A 13,784-nucleotide genomic window follows, 5' to 3' on the forward strand; every position below is an offset into this window, starting at 1 on the left:
ACAACTGTGAAAGGTGATCATAAAGCACCACTGCATCCGCTTGTAAGTTGACGTCCATTACAAATGGTAGCCATTGATCATCTGAAGGTAGAGGCCAGCAGGACAGGCCATAGCTACATCTTAACCATCATCGATCAACACACAAAATTTCTAGTGGCCGTCCCTGTGAAGGATTTATCTGCCCAGGCTACACAGCAGTGGAGCAGGGAGAGGTAAGTATTGCAACTTGCAAGAGCTGTGGCCATGACCAAGCAGGGGTGGCACACTCGTGGTCGACGGTACTGGCACAGGGCCCCTCATAGTATGCTGGTGTGTCTGACAGCGAGTGGGCCCCCCCAACATCAGAGACACTGCATTGTACTATGAGAGGCCCTGTGCCAGTGCCGTCGGCCATCAGTGGGCCCATCCACCTGTTCAGAGCATCGGCTCTTGCCCGGGTGCACCAGGTGTTGTCTCCAGCCATTGGGGGGTGGGTGGGCAGCCCACTTAGGAAGGTTTAAAAAATGGCATACGTTGATGTGTTGGCTGGACATTCAGCTGCTGCAAAGGGCAGAATTGGGTAAGTCCGAGGAAGAGGAGGACAAAAGCGAGGCAGTTTTCTGGCAACCTATGTGTCATCAGGGGAAAGTGGGACAAAATCCTTTGAAACCCATGCATGGTTCATTTTAATGAAGGTTAGATCATCAACATTTTGGGTCAACATACGGGTCCTTTTTTCTGTCAGGATTGATCCAGCAGCCCTGAAGACTTTTTCAGATAAAACACTAGTGTAACGCATGGAAGCGGAGGCAGAGATGGTGAAATTCACATTTGTTTTTTTTTTTTAAGTGGAACCTCGGGACCACGGTTTGGGGGCTCTGAAGGGGGTGTGACTAGTGAACCCCGGGTACCCTTAGTAAAGCCCCTCAGGCAGGGCCAGAATGGATTACCCAGAGGACACAGGTGCTACCTCCAGTTAGACCCCGAACACGTGGCAGCTGTCCCAGCAGGACCAAAAGGGATAACAAAAGTTACAGCAGCGTCCGTAATGAGACAGGTCCTGGATCCAGGTACTTGGTAAAGAGTCGGTTCCAGTGACCTTCACACAGTCCTTGGACTCGGATGGCTGTTGGCGGAATGGGATGGTTTAGGCCCAGATGGTTGCAGATATAACCAGGTAACACAGGATACTGATATGCTGTGAAGACAGAGAGCATTAGACAATGCACAGAGACTACAGACGCAGCGCAGACAGGTTAGCATGAGAACCGGATGTAGCAATGATAGATACTCATTGCTCCGGCGCTCTCCCTATGGAGGAGAGGCCAGAAATAGCAGCCAGTGCGCTGCCATTGGTTAATTGCCTTTTTGAATAATGCACGCGCCCCTTTAAGAAGGCAAGAGAGCGGGCGGGCGTGCCCCAATAGCCTTAGCTGCAGATCTCCTCACAGGACGCTAGGAGGAGGAGGCAGGAGGGAGGCCAGAACACTGAGCAGCAGCAAGAGATCCAGAGGAGGCCGGCTGCTGCCTAAGGGCAGCATGTGAGGCTCGAGGTGAGTGCCCAGAACGGAGAGCAGCGGCAGGCCTTGATGCATTGCCAGGACGGGGGCCATGTGAAACAGTGGCATACCTGGGCGCAGCGCCAGGACGGGGACCAGGTGTAACAACTAGCAGCAGGGCAAGCGAGCTCCTGTAAGGCTTATTGTGCCAATTCAGGCCAGGTGTCCAGTTTAGAGGCCCAATAGTCAAAGGGGAATGACCTGTGAGGGAGAACATCGATATGGGAGGAGAAGTAGTTTGTAACCATAGTTGACAACTGCTGTCTCCTGTCACTTTTAATCGATGCAGTATTAGCAGTCTTGTGAGCGGTACTTGAGAAATCATTCCACAACATGGTCATTAAACCCCTGTCTCCAACGCCACTTTGGCTGTGTGCACCACGAACACCTCTTCCATTGTGCCCACTACGGCTCATGGGAGAACCAGCACCGCTGCTGTGTGCTGGGAAAGCCTCAAACAAACGGTTTACCAGAGTTGCTTGTTTGTTAGCCAATATTATCTCTAGGTTCTCCTGTGGCATGATGTTGTGTAATTTGCCTTTGTAGCATGGATAGAGGATGCTGGCCAGCCAGTAGTCGTCATCCCTCATCATTTTGGCAATGTGGGGGTCCCTTTTTAGGATCCACAAGGCATAATCGCACATGTGGGCCAACGTTCCAGGTGTCAATGCTGCACTGCCACTGCTGGGCAGAGGAGCACTTTCTGGCAAATCCACATCCATACAGTCACGCGCAAACACTGTACCTGACCTTGGAATGCCAAGCATCCTCCTACGCAAAATAATCATCCCCCTCATCCTCCTATTCCTCTTCTTCCTCCACCTCGTCAAGGACAGTACCCTGACCAGACAATGGCTGACTGTCAGCAAGGCTTCCCTCCTCCTCCTCTGCTGCAGATGCCTGATCCTTAATGTGCGTCAAACTTTGCATGAGCAGACACATAAGTGGGATGCTCATGCTTATGATGGTGTCGTCTGCGCTTACCAGCCGTTTGCATTCCTCAAAACACTGAAGGTCTTTACAGAGGTATTTCAGCTTTGACCACTGCACACCCGACAATTCCATGTCTTCCCTCAAACTTCCTGCCCGTATATCCTCCCACAAATGCATTACAGCCTGTCTCTGTTTGCACAGCCTCTCAACCATGTGCAGGGTGGAGTTCCACCTTGTTGCAACGTCTATGATTAGGCGGTGCTTGGGGAGGTGGAGCAATCGCTGCAGCTTCTGCATATGAGTGGAGTGGTCGTTTGAGCAACGGATGTGCGAGCACAGTCTTCGCACCTTATGTAGCAGGGATGTTGACTCCTGATAATTATTAAGGAAGCACTGCACCACCAGGTTCAAAGTGTGAGCCAGGCAAGGTATGTGTGTGAGTGTTGCACGGGCTATGGCTGCCACAAAATTACGGCCGTTATCACTGACTACCTTGCCTGCCTCAAGATGTAGACTGCCCAGCCATGACTCAGTTTGGTGCTGCAAGTAGTCGGCCAGTACCTCCGCGGTGTGTCTGTTGTTGCCCAAAGGTATCATCTTTAACACAGCCTGCTGATGCTTACCACAACTGTTTGATAGTGGAACACCTCGTGTGCAACACTGCCAGTTGCGGATGGAGTGCTCGTGCGACTGCGCTCTGTGGATGAGCTGTCGCTGATGGAGGCAGAGGGTCGAAAGCCTACAGCCAACTGTTTCCTATACCGTGGGCTAGGCAGCACTGTTCCACCGCCACTGTTTCCTGTGGAGCCTGCATCCACCACATTAACCCAGTGCGCAGTAATGGACACATAACGGCCTTGGCCATATCTACTGGTCCATGCATCTGTTGTGAGGTGCACCTTTCCACTCACTGACTGTTTTAGTGCATGGACAATGCGTTCTTTCACATGCCGATGGAGGGCAGGGATGGCTTTGCGAGAAAAGAAGTGCCGACTGGGTAGGTCATAGCGTGGGACAGCGTAGGCTATGAGCTCGTGGAAAGCTTCGCTTTCAACCAAACGGTAGGGCATCATCTCTAATGAGATTAGTTTGGCAATGTAGGCATTCAAGCACAGTGTACGCAGATAAGGGGATGAGTACTTTCTTGTCCTACTCAGAGTGTCTGGTAGGGTGAGCTGGACTGGAGAGCTGCATATGGGGGAAGTAGCGGTGGACCGGACGGAGTGAGAGGGGATTGGTGATGGTATTGGTGGTGATGGCCTAGATTCAGTGTTGTGTTGCAAAACCATTGTGATTCCCTGAGTGCTTTGGCCTTGCGACGACACTTCCACATTTAGTGCTGGTGGTGTGCTTAACGGTGGCGGTGGTCTTACAGTGGGGGAAGTGATGGAGCGTTGCTGGCTACCTTCAGTCGGACCAGATGCACATGTGCTACCTGAGGTTTTGTATTCCGTCCACGCTTGCAAGTGCATGTTGATTAAATGTCTAAGCATGCAACTGGTATTCAAATTTCTGAGTTGTTTACCTTGGCTAAAGGTCCTTCCGCACATCTTACAGGTAACCTTTGCCTCATCATTAGGATTTTGGACAAAGAAGTGCCACACTGCACTCTTCCTGCTATGGTATACATTTTCTGGCCTTGCACGCTGTGCTAAGTTGACCGTCTGGCCAAGCTGTCCTGCAACTCTTTTAGTTTTTGGTCCACGTTTTTGGACAGCTACGGGCCTGCCAGATAACTGCTGCTGAGATGTCAATGCCTCCTGTGGATCCTTCTTATCTGAACTATTGCCAGCGTCACCCTCCTCCCCCAATGGATGCCAATCCGGGTCAAGAACTGGGTCATCCATCACCTCCTCTTCAAAGTCATCTGCACCTTCCTCTTTACCTTCATCTGTGTCACCGTGTAAGGTGGTATAGTATGCAGGAAGGGGCACCTGAGTTTCACCTGAGACACCGCTATACGGTGTCTGTATGGAAAATTGTCAATCTCCGTCTATTTCTATATGGACTGACACACGCTGTCTCTGTCTAGTTTTGACCGTAATCAAACAGCAGATATACGAAACTGTTTGAAAAGCAGACAGCTCTATAAGGTGTAGGTCTGGAAAAATGGAAAATCTCCTCGGCTTGTTTTTCCAGAGTCACACACAGATAGCTTCTATTTGTCCGTGATACAAGGCGGTACACGGTAGTGTGTGAGGAGCGTACACCGCTATACGATGTGTGTATGGAAAATTGTCAATCTCTGTCTATTTTTATACGGACTGACACACGCTGTCTCTGTCTAGTTTTGACCGTAATAGAACAGCAGATATACAAAACTGTTTGAAAAGCGGACAGTTGTCCAAGGTGTAGGTCTGGAAAAATGGAAAATCTCCTCGGCTTTTTTTTCCAGAGTCACACACAGATAGCTTCACTGTTTGAAAAGCGGACAGCTCTATAAGGTGTAGGTCTGGAAAAATGGAAAATCTCCTCTGCTTTTTTTTCCAGAGTCACACACAGATAGCTTCACTGTTTGAAAAGCGGACATCTCTATAAGGTGTAGGTCTGGAAAAATGGAAAATCTCCTCTGCTTTTTTTTCCAGAGTCACACATAGATAGCTTCACTGTTTGAAAAGCGGACAGCTCTATATGGTGTAGGTCTGGAAAAATGGAAAATCTCCTCGACTTTTTTTTTCCAGAGTCACACATAGATAACTTCACTGTTTGAAAAGCGGACAGCTCTATAAGGTGTAGGACTGGAAAAATGGAAAATCTCCACGGCTTGTTTTTCCAGAGTCACACCCAGATAGCTTCTATTTGTCCGTGATACCAGCCGGTACACAGTAGTGTGTGAGGAGCGTACACCGCTATACGGTGTGTGAAAAAATGAACACTCGGTAACTCACCAGGACAAAATATGAAAATTTGGAGTGTTTTGAAAAAAGCAGTTTGAACAGCAGTGTGCACACAGCAATGCAGCTATCAGGTAGCCTTAAAAGGCAGCCTAATCACCACCAGCGCTGCTGCACACAGCAAAAATCCTCCCCTTTCACTGCACACTAACTGTACAGTGAAAAGTGCTATCAGCAGAAGCAATTTTTTTTTTCTTCTTCCCTGCCTAACGCTCTCCCTATTCAGAATCAGCAACAGCACCTCTCCCTATTGTAAGATCAGCAGAAGTAAGATGGCGGTTGGCGGTCACGGCCTTTTATACCCACAGTGACGCCACACAAAGCCAGCCAATCACTTCAATGCCCTTCTCTAAGATGGTGGTGGCCGTTGCGCATGTCATCGCGTTGCCCACAGTGTGCGTCCTCCATCATTGTCTGAGAAAAGGCGCTGGCCGACCTCACGCTATGGTCGGGTTTCGATCGGCGAAACCCGACTTTAGCGAATGTCGGCTATTTTTGAATTTGACCGACCGGTTTCGCTCAACTCTACTCTAGCATTTTTTACAGTACAGTAATGGTGAGTATCATAAAACTGACTTTGTAATTTTAATTATAGATATTAAAAGTTATGTGTTATGATACTCACCATCACTGTTCTATACTATTGAGCTTTATGAGGTGTCCGGCAGATTTAGTTACACGTTAGGGCCTGGTGCTCTTTTCTTTTGGGTCTTTTTACTGTCTTTTTACTCAGACCATCCATGAGGACATTTCCATCTGTTGTCTATTCCATTTGCACAACAGCATGTGAAATAGAAAGCAACACTGTTTGACAATCAAAGTGGTGAGTTTGATTTCACAGAAGTTTGATTTACTTGGAGTTGTATTTTGTTGTTTAAGTGTTCCCTTTATTTTTTTGAGCAGTGTATATCATCAACAAGTTAACTTATTTCAGTTCTTCAATATAAAAAGTGAAACTCATATTATATAGAGTCATTACAGAGTGATCTATTTCACGTGTTTAATTCTGTTAATGTTGATGACCATGGCTTACAGCCAATGAAAACCCAAAAGTCATTATCTCAGTAAATTAGAATACTTTATAACACCAGCTTGAAAATGATTATAAAATCCAAAATGTTGGCCTACTGAAATGTATATTCAGTAATTGCACGCAATACTTGGTCAGGGCTCCTTTGGCATCAATTACTGCATCAATGCGGTGTGGCATGTAGGCGATCTGCCTGTGGCACTGCTGTGGTATTATGGATGCCCAGGTTGCTTTGATAGCAGCCTTCAGCTCATCTGCATTGTGTGGTCTGGTGTCTCTCATCTTCCTCCTGATATTAAACCATAGATTCTCTATGGGGTTAAGGTCAGGCGAGTTTGCTGGCAAATCAGGCACAGTGATACTGTTGTTTATAATCCAGGTATTGGTACTTTTGGCAGTGCATATGTAAGGGGTGTACTGGGGACTAGCTTATGCCCTGCATTCCTTTGCATACTTTCCTAGTAAAGCGGATACGTTTTATATGTAATATGATGTGTCATGTGATATTGTTTTATTATGTTTTAATATGTTAAACAATGTACTTGTGTTCATGTATTGTGTAAGTTACTGTTAGGGACGGCGGAACACACTAAATATAAATAATAGAAAGTGCGTTCGCCGCCCGGGGTCCACAGTGCAGTAGGTGTAACAACCGCTGCTGAGTAATGGCATACTAGCTACAGTTGTGGCCAAAAGTATTGACACCCCTGCAATTCTGTCAGATAATACTCAGTTTCTTCCTGAAAATGATTGCAAACACAAATTCTTTGGTATTATTATCTTCATTTAATTTGTCTTAAATGAAAAAGCACAAAAGAGAATGAAGCAAAAAGCAAAACATTGATCATTTCACACAAAACTCCAAAAATGGGCCAGACAAAAGTATTGACACCCTCAGCCTAATATTTGGTTGCACAACCTTTAGCCAAAATAACTGCGACCAACCACTTCCGGTAACCATCAATGAGTTTCTTACAATGCTCTGCTGGAATTTTAGACCATTCTTCTTTGGCAAACTGCTCCAGGTCCCTGATATTAGAAGGGTGCCTTCTCCAAACTGCCATTTTTAGATCTCTCCACAGGTGTTCTATGGGATTCACGTCTGGACTCATTGCTGGCCACCTTAGAAGTCTCCAGTGCTTTCTCTCAATCCATTTTCTAGTGCTTTTTGAAGTGTGTTTTGGATCATTGTCCTGCTGGAAGACCCATGACCTCTGAGGGAGACCCAGCTTTCTCACACTGGGCCCTACATTATGCTGTAAAATTTGTTGGTAGTCTTCAGACTTCATAATACCATGCACACGGTCAAGCAGTCCAGTGCAGAGGCAGGAAAGCAACCCCAAAACATCAGGGAACCTCCGCCATGTTTGACTGTAAGGGACCGTGTTCTTTTCTTTGAATGCCTCTTTTTTTTCTCCTGTAAACTCTATGTTGATGCCTTTGCCCAAAAAGCTCTACTTTTGTCTCATCTGACCAGAGAACATTCTTCCAAAACGTTTTAGGCTTTTTCAGGTAAGTTTTGGCAAACTCCAGCCTGGCTTTTTTATGTCTCGGGGTAAGAAGTGGGGTCTTCCTGGGTCTCCTACCATACAGTCCCTTTTCATTCAGACGTCGACGGATAGTACGGGTTGACACTGTTGTACCCTCGGACTGCAGAGCAGCTTGAACTTGTTTAGATGTTAGTCGGGGTTCTTTACCAACATCCGCACAATCTTGCGTTGAAATCTCTTGTCAATTTTTCTTTTCCGTCCACATCTAGGAAGGTTAGCCACAGTGCCATGGGCTATAAACTTCTTGATGACACTGCGCACGGTAGACACAGGAACATTCAGGTCTTTGGAGATGAACTTGTAGCCTTGAGATTGCTCATGCTTCCTCACAATTTGGTTTCTCAAGTCCTCAGACAGTTCTTTGGTCTTCTTTCTTTTCTCCATGCTCAATGTGGTACACAAAAGGACACAGGACAGAGGTTGAGTCAACTTTAATCCATGTCAACTGGCTGCAAGTGTGATTTAGCTATTGCCAACACCTGTTAGGTGCCACAGGTAAGTTACAGGTGCTGTTAGTTACACAAATTAGAAAAGCATCACATGATTTTTCGAACAGTGCCAATACATTTGTCCACCCTCTTTTTTATGTTTGGTGTGGAATTATATCCAATTTGGCTTTAGGACAATTCTTTTTGTGTTTTTTCATTTAAGACAAATTAAATGAACATAATAATACCAAAGAATTTGTGTTTGCAACCATTTTCAGGAAGAAACTGAGTATTATCTGATAGAATAGGAGTGGTGTCAATACTTTTGGCCACAACTGTATATGGTGGTATACTGCGCTCGGGTTAAACGTCAAACGAGGTGCGCAGAGTGAACTCTGTTAAACTCGCAGAGGCGCTTTAGTACAAATAAAGCATAAACGCCGAGCCTGTTAGCTTCACAGGTCTCATCTGGCATTCACACACGGTATATGGTCACAGGACACGGCCCAAGGCTGAGGTTGGTGTCCGTCCTGACTTACCGTGCGTGCTGTGTCGCTACTGCGGACGCCAGTAAGTGCTGCTAACTGCAGCGTGGCGGTAACTACTGCCGCTGTACGACAGTGCCGTGAGGCATCACACTATCGGACGCTAGTGTCATGATCCAGGTTGGATCTGACAGATTAAATGCACAAAGTAACCTTTTTTTTTTCCTTTGGCTGTGTGCCAAAGGTGGTTTTGCCCCCGTGGCCATTAGGGTCATTGCACTGTGGTGGTTTCACTTGTAGCTTCCCCCCCGTTGACCATTAGGGTCATTGCACTCTGGTTCCTTTGATTCTGTGCACGTGATTATGTAACAGATGTGATTGCTCTATAAAAGAGTGTCTGGTGTGTCAATCACTGTTGGTGATAGTTCCTCATTTGTAAGCAAGCCTGGGTGAAGGATGGAGCTGAACGAGAGTCCCGGGCAGCCCAGTCAGAGTGCTGGAGTCGCAGCTCTGTTGTCTGCAAGGAGGGCTGGCATGGTTTGGTGGAGTGTCAGCTGTGGTGTCTGCAAGGAGGGCTGGCATTGCTTGGTGGAGTGGCAGCTATTGGGTAGAGCTGCACTCAGGATGCTGGTCTCAAAATGTTGGACTCTTTGGCAGAAAAGCTGGACTCATTTGCTGGACTTTGTTTCTGGACAGCTGCACGCAGGTGGTGGACTTTGTTTGCTCCAAGGCTGCATTATGGTGTTGGATCTGGTTGGAGGAAAAGATTCACGCAGGTGGTGGGCTCTGTTGCTGGGAGCGTAAGCAACAGAGCAAAGCTAAGTGGTGTTCCCCTGTTTTGTCACTTTTCCTTATGTGTGTTTAGTGCAGTGGTCGGATTAGTTTCCGCACCGACCATTTCCCTAGTGAGGGTTTAGGTGCAGGGCGAGTCAGGGTTTTTAGGTTCCAGATCGTCGCCCGGTGCGGAACCGGCCTAGGGAACATTAGGAGTGTAGAGACACTTACTCAGGAGAGTGCAGAAGGTGTCCACGTTCCCTATCGCAGGGCCAGCATTGTTATTGTTACCCAGGTTTTCCCTATCCCCTGTGTCTTGTTGTATTAGTTACCGGCCTGCGGGCCACGTCACACAGGACAATTACACGTGCCGCGTCCTGTTGTATTAGATACCGGCTTGCTGGCCGTGTCACTCAGGACGGGGCAGATGACTGCTAGTGTAGCGGTGCGGTATGCACTGTGGCGTATGGCTTGCCACTGACTGGCGCTGACTATAACTCTAATTCCCTATCCACATGCATAATATCAGAGGGAAGGGGTTTCAAATGAGACAGTCACCAGAATCATACATCCATCACCATTTACACATCTAGCAAGTATAGCCTATACTAGCGCATGGCTGAGTGGCCATGCGGGCCTTTTATAGCCATGCGCTTCCGGGACCTTCCAGACCTCTGAGATGTGCCAATCGGATCAGGACAAGGACCTGAGCACGTGACCCCCGATCTCCACTGGGAGATCGTCTCGTGGGCATGCCCAGTAGCACGGCGAGAGGACTTAGCATCTGGAGTGGTTTCCTGCAAAGCAGGTTGCTCTACCATTGCTGGTCCAGAGGTGGCAGCAACATCCATACCCAGAGAGCTGGTCTGAGCAGGGTGCCTGGATCGCCAAGATTGCTGTGCAGGTCCCTGAGTGGTCGGAGAGGAATAGGAGACCGCTGGATGTATGGCTCTGGATTCCTGCTGTGCAGCTGCAGGAATCTGACGCCTAACAGTTACATATATCTTTATGAGTTAGAGATAGGGAGATACAGTTATAGAGTTAAGGGGGTTTTTCACATAGCGATATTGCTAAAACGTCACTGATTTTGTGACGTTATAGCGATATCGCTATGTGTGATACTTACCTCCGACCGGCTCCGTCGCTGATCGCGCGAGAATGTCCGGCTCCATTTCTCATCGTCTGCTTCCTGCTGTGTGAGACGAGTGACGCTGGACCCGGGCGGGAGGTCGTCTGGATCGCTGTGTGTGAAAGGTAAGTATCGTGCGCTGCATCGCTGTGAGATCTTTCTGTATGAAAGCTTACTAGCGATCATTTAGCGATGCACCAGTGATCCTGACCGGGTCGTATCGCTGGTGCATCGCTAAATGTAAAAGGGCCTTAAGGTTTAGTATTGATAAGGCATAATATAGGATTTAGAACAGTGGGGGGAACTGTAGATTAGGAGATTAGATTGAGTTAGGATCAGAACTATTTAAGCCAATAGGGAATGGCTAGTGGGAGGAGCTGGAGAAGTGTTACTGAGGTAGTTAGTAATGAGTAGGATGGAGAACTGTTAAGGGGGTTTTACACATAGCGATATCGCTAGCAATATCGCTAAAATGTCACTGATTTTGTGACGTTATAGTGATATTGCTAGCGATATCGCTATGTGTGATACTTACCTCCAACCGGCTCCTCCGCTGTCCATCGCTGATCGCGCGAGATCGGGCGGCTCCATTTCTCCTCGTCTGCTTCCTGCTGGGCTTCCTGCTGTGACGACGAGCGACGCGTGGAGGCGGGCGGGAGGACGTCAGGATCGCTGTGTGTGAAAGGTGAGTATCGTCCGCTGCGTCGCTGCTGCATCGCTGTGAGATCTTTCTGTATGAAAGCTCACTAGTGATCATTTAGCGACGCACCAGCGATCCTGACCGGGTCGTATCGCTGGTCCGATCGCTGGTGCATCGCTAAATGTAAAAGGGCCTTTAGGCTATGTTCATATGCTGCGGATTAGTCTACAAATTTTGCAAAATCCGCAGGTCAAAAGCCCTGAGGATTAGCCTGCGGATTAGCCCTGGAGCAGGTGTGAAACCGCTGCGGATTCCGCACAAAGAATTGACATGCTGCGGATTTGAACCCGCAGAAAAATCTGCAGCATGTGCACAGCGTTTTTTGTTTTTCATAGATTATAATGGTACTGTACACCACAGCAGAAACTGCTGCGGATCCGCAGGGCAAAAACCGCTGCGGATCCGCAGCAGAATCCCCAGCGTGTGCACATATCCTTAGCTTGTGGAAAGAAACTGTGAATATGACAGAAGCTCATCAGTCCAGGATCTACGGGTGGAAAGACACAAGACCATGAGTGAATCAAAGCAGCATGAGGGAGACAGAAGCTAGGCTTTCTGGAAAGTTCCGGAAAGTCCAAGACTTGCGGTCTGAGAAGAATTGGCAGTGGCATCCTTTAGTTTCGCCAATGATGGGGAAAATGGATGGGGAAAATCAGGAAGGAGCTAGTTCGGCTACTCAGGGAGCTGCGCTACAGGAGGATACGGTACGGGAACAAGTGGTGACAGGAAGAACCAGGGACAGTTCAGGGAAAGGAATTTCCATGATGTACGAAGATTGCTGTGCAGTGTCTGTGACTAAACTGGATGAGCTAAGTAAAGTTGTTATGTTAAAAATGAACTGGGACTCTGAATTATTGTATGATCCTAAAGAACATCAGGATGTTGCCACCTGAGGAGGACTCTAATGTACAAGTGAGTGACTGGCATTTTACACATGTCACACAACTGACAAGATACTATATCATCATGTCGGGGTGCCAGGGAATGCAGAAGCCCCTCACCAGGACTACCACCCTGGCCCCCGTTACAGGGACAGGTATGAAGTCCTGCTGGAGAATGACATTTCCATCTCCAAAACGCTTGTCGGCAGAGGGAAGCATGAAGGGCTCTAAAATTTCCTGGTAGAAGTTTGTGCTGACTTTGGTCTTGATAAAACACAGTGGATCTACACCAGCAGATGACATGGCCCCCCAAACCGTGACTGATTGTGGAAACTTCACACTAGACCTCCAGCAGATTGGATTGTGGCCTCTCCACTCTTCCTCCAGACTCTGGGACCTTGATTTACAAATGAAATGCAAAATTTACTTTCATCTGAGGATACCACCTTGGACCACTGAGCAACATTGCAGTTCTTTTTCTCCTTGGGCCAGGTAAGACACTTCTGGCATGGTCTATTGGTCATGAGTAGTTTGACACAAGGAATGTGACACTTGTAGCCCATGTCCTGAGAATGTCTGTGAGGGACGACTCTTGAAGCAATGACTCCAGCAGCAATCCACTCCTTGTGAATCTCCCTCAAATTTTTGAATGGCCTTTTCTTAACAATCCTTTCAAGACTTTCCATTAATATGCTTGGATACAGCACCCTGGCGCTCTGTGAACAGCCAGCTTCTTTAGCAATAGCCTTTTGTGACTTACCCTCCTTGTGGAGTGTGTCAGTGACTGCCTTCTGGACATCTGTCAAGTCAGGAGTCTTCCCCAAGACTGTGGAGCTACTGAAACAGATTAAGGCCCCTTTCACATATCAGTTTTTTGCCATCGGTCACAATCCGTCATTTTTTGAAAAAAACGGATCCGGTGACTGATGCTGCTGGCTCCGATTTTTTCTCATAGACTTGTATTAGCGACGGATTGCCTCACGTTTCGTCCGTCGTTAGCTGTATCCGCTGAAAAAATTTTTGTCAGGCGGTCGGACGCGACGCACAAAGCAACGTTTTTTGTATACTTCGAAAAATCGTTTGATAGAATGAAAGCCTATGGGCACAGGATCCATCGTCATCTGTCAAATGACGTATGTCGGCGACGGATCCGGTTTTTTTAACTGAGCATGCCTCTGACAGGTTAAAACACCAAAGAAAGAATAGATATATTTTGATTCATGTCAGTGTACAGCACACTGAATTGCTGGCTTTTAAAAAACAGATCCGTCGCATTAGTTTTTCACAATCTGCGACAGATCATGACTGACGTAAAATAACTGAACTGTGAAAGTAAGGGACCTTTATAAACGCTTAGGAAGCCTTTGCAGGTGTTTTTTGCTAATTATTCTAATTTACTGAGATAATGACTTTTGGGTTTTCGTTGTCTGTAAGCCATAATC

This window comes from Dendrobates tinctorius, unplaced genomic scaffold (assembly GCF_039654945.1).
Source record: "Dendrobates tinctorius isolate UK_male_01 unplaced genomic scaffold, ASM3965494v1 ptg000114l, whole genome shotgun sequence".
Lineage (NCBI taxonomy): Eukaryota > Metazoa > Chordata > Amphibia > Anura > Dendrobatidae > Dendrobates > Dendrobates tinctorius.